We start from the raw sequence: 3,251 nt of genomic DNA on the forward strand, positions 1-3,251 counted from the left end.
TTATTCACCATTTAAAATCACCTATAATCGTAGCATTTTGTGAAATTCATACTACGGGGAAAAGCTCTTGGCATTATCTACTATTTAACTGTAACAGTAGAAGGTGATGATATATTTTACAAACCCCGACGAGACAAAGGGTGCTTTCGGTTTCAATTTTATAATAATAATGCAATGATGAAGTGGAAATGTATATACACATAATTCTGTGATCCGAAGTTTTTAAAGTGATTCTTAATGGAAGCGTTTAACTCAAATGAATCTCAGCAGCGTGTGGAAATTTTGGAGATGCTGTTTAAGATAGAATAGCAGGTCTTAGCGAGCGATTTTTTAGGAGTTATTTTACTATCAAAAACCGTGCTTATCATTGATTACTATAAAGGTGTAACAACTTAGTTCATAGTATACGTTACAAATGCTAACCAGACGAAGAGTACTTTCAATTTTATTATAACGCGATATTTGAATGGAAATGTAAACCAACCGCATATGTTTAATGAATAGGTAATTCAATGATGCGAAGTATGCAAAGTTAAACGTTACAGATATAATAACTTGAATAAGGCAATGACAGAAAGTTGTAAATATAATAACTTAAATAAGGCAATGACGGAAAGTTGTAAAATTATTCTTAATGGAAACATGAAACACGATATGAAATACATAATCTTTTATTCAACGGAAGTTATTCTTAATGGAAACTTGAAACACGAGCGCAAATACATTTATCATGTATCTGGCCCTTCCTAAAAATAACCTACCCGTACCCCTGGTTCCACTCTTTTCAACTAATAGCCTCCATAGCATTCCATGTAGCACCTTTTATGTGTTTGTTGAGTTATACGGTACGAATAGAGATAACCGAGATTCAGGGAGCCGCTAACCAAGATATCCAACGGATAGTGATAACCAAGATCAAGGAACCCGCTAAAGTATATCATTTGCGAAGGAGAAAGGCAATCACTAGGTCAAGTGTATTGGGCAGGTACTCTCCATATTTGGCAGAGGCTCTTTTCTCAATTCTGGAGAAAAATTCATCTATCAGATATTCATTCCATCCCAAGTGGGCTCCCACAATATTCTCGAACAGGGCTCTGTAATGCTTTCCTACTATTCTCCCAAACATTTCCTCTTCCCCCTCTCTAACTTCCAACAATGGATGCAAAGGAAACCCACTCAGAGTCCTCACGCTGTCTATTGCAAACGAGTTCTCCATCTCCACTACGATCTTTAACTCCTCCCCACTTGGACCATAGTAAGGAATGTTGAAGGAGTCTAGTTTCTCCGCCTCAATCAAACCCTGCCAACAAAATCTCCATCACTCACTGAATGTATTCAAACCTAATTATGAGATAATAATATCGAACTATATATTTTACCTCATTCACCAACTCCAGAAATGCAACCTCCAAGTGAAAAGCGCAAGCTCCCAACCCGCTTTGTTCCTTTATGGCCGCAGAATTACGGGCCAAGGTAGCGATGAACATGCATCCTCCAGGAATAATTTCTTCTGCTCTGGCACTTAAGAATGCTGCAAAGTCTTGTTTGAATTGATTGAGATAGGCATTGGCCACTGCATCACTGATATGTAGACATGGCCACCGTTCCAAGCAGGAGAACTTCTGTCCTCGATGCTAGCAGGAACCTGAAATCGAAAACGATTAATAAACGCGCTTCATCAACAATAAGTAGATTTGGTCAGATGAGAGAATTAAATAGTAGGGTTTAACGTTTTTGTGACCTGTGAAAGCCAGTGGAGACTGATGGAGGAATGGCAGAAATGGAGGGTTTGCCGTGGGAAAAGTCGTCTGTAGTGCGATCCCGACACCGCTGACGCGAAGTAAGATCTACCCGCTGGAGGTTTATTCTGATCGTTCGCTGCTGCTACAGTTACATCTGCATCACGGAATGGGGGTAAAGTTCGAAACAATGTATTGAAATCATTCGACGGAAGATCCACGAAGTGAACCTGGAATTCTGGTACGTGCAGGCAATGGCTAATAAAAATGGATTTGACAGCTGTGACGATGGTGTCGGCTGTGAGAAGAGTGTTCATGCCCGTTGCACAACCAAAGTCTGCAATACGAAACACACCATCTACGGCCTTTACAAAAGATGTGACGTTCTGGTAGATTCCGTGCTCCAAAAGGGGTTTAAGGGCCAGAACTATCTTTAACTGCGCATACATCAACGGAATGATATAGGCTCATTCGTTTCAATAGGATGTCGGAATTAAGGTTTAACCAGGGCTTGATTAGGTTAAGAAAATTACCTGCACAGAAGGAGAATGGTAGGCATAACTTGTATCTCCATTTCCTCCCTTCATGCTGAGCACATTTTCGAGGGTGCTTACCCTCTCCATCGGACTAAGTAGTCGATCAAGCAATTATTTCTCAGCAATGCAAAATCTCGAGCTGAATTGTCACTCGGAAACGTGAGCGCTGAGAGCAAAAATATATAACCAGAATAAGATAACGATGATGTCATGAGCCTGACGTCATATACATGATAATTTTTGGGTGGGGGGGTAAATTCATGGCTTAAAGATGAAAAAATCTAATGTCAAATTAGAGATGAGTAAAATTATCTGACTTATCGTTTTTATTCAAAGAAAATCATGTCACCTGAAATAATCAACTAATAATCCATAAAAAATCATACTTGGTCAAAATCTAAATCTTAATAAGTGTTTTGATAATTAGATTATTTTCTTAAATATTAAAAAAAATCTCGGCCAAACTAGCAGATTCTTCAATAAAATAGATTAATAAATTTAATATTTTTAATGATATTTTTATATCCTTCGTGATTAATGAAAACTCTTACCCGAACAATTATGCATAATAATGACGTCAACATATTATATCTCAGCATTCTCACGTCATTTAAGAAAAACGTCCAAAATTAGCAAAAATCGATTTGAAGTGTGAGGTGGAGATCGAATTTGACGGTTAAATTGATAGCCACAAAGCAATTAACAGTAGATACCTCCGCCGCATTCAGCGTACTCGTTAGCATGAAATATGTAAAAGGTTAAACTCTCAAATTAATTCCAAACAACACTGGTGAGCAGACAGAAGAGAAAATTAATTCCAACCCTGGTCAGCAGACAGAAGAGAAAAGGAGGTGGCGGATATTCGCTGAGCAGCACGCTAGGAATTTCAAATTTGAAGCAACCGTTAAATTAAATTATTCCAACAATCATGCTTATTTCGAATGGCAAGTTGCAACTCTTATCTCGGTTGTAGATT

At 38.2% G+C, this 3,251-nt stretch overlaps 1 pseudogene across 1 annotated transcript; it reads right to left on the reverse strand.

The window, feature by feature from the left end:
• Window positions 1–661: 661 nt before the first annotated feature.
• Window positions 662–2,407, reverse strand: LOC149250759 (indole-3-acetate O-methyltransferase 1-like; annotated as a pseudogene). Its single transcript, XR_016265957.1, has 4 exons — window positions 2,273–2,407; window positions 1,742–2,176; window positions 1,380–1,645; window positions 662–1,300 (listed from the first exon to the last, which is right to left on the reverse strand). The product of XR_016265957.1 is annotated as an indole-3-acetate O-methyltransferase 1-like (transcript).
• Window positions 2,408–3,251: the final 844 nt, after the last annotated feature.

Source organism: Pinus tabuliformis, chromosome 7 (assembly GCF_031772625.1).
Source record: "Pinus tabuliformis cultivar Carrire ecotype Pingquan chromosome 7, CPIR1, whole genome shotgun sequence".
NCBI lineage: Eukaryota > Viridiplantae > Streptophyta > Pinopsida > Pinales > Pinaceae > Pinus > Pinus tabuliformis.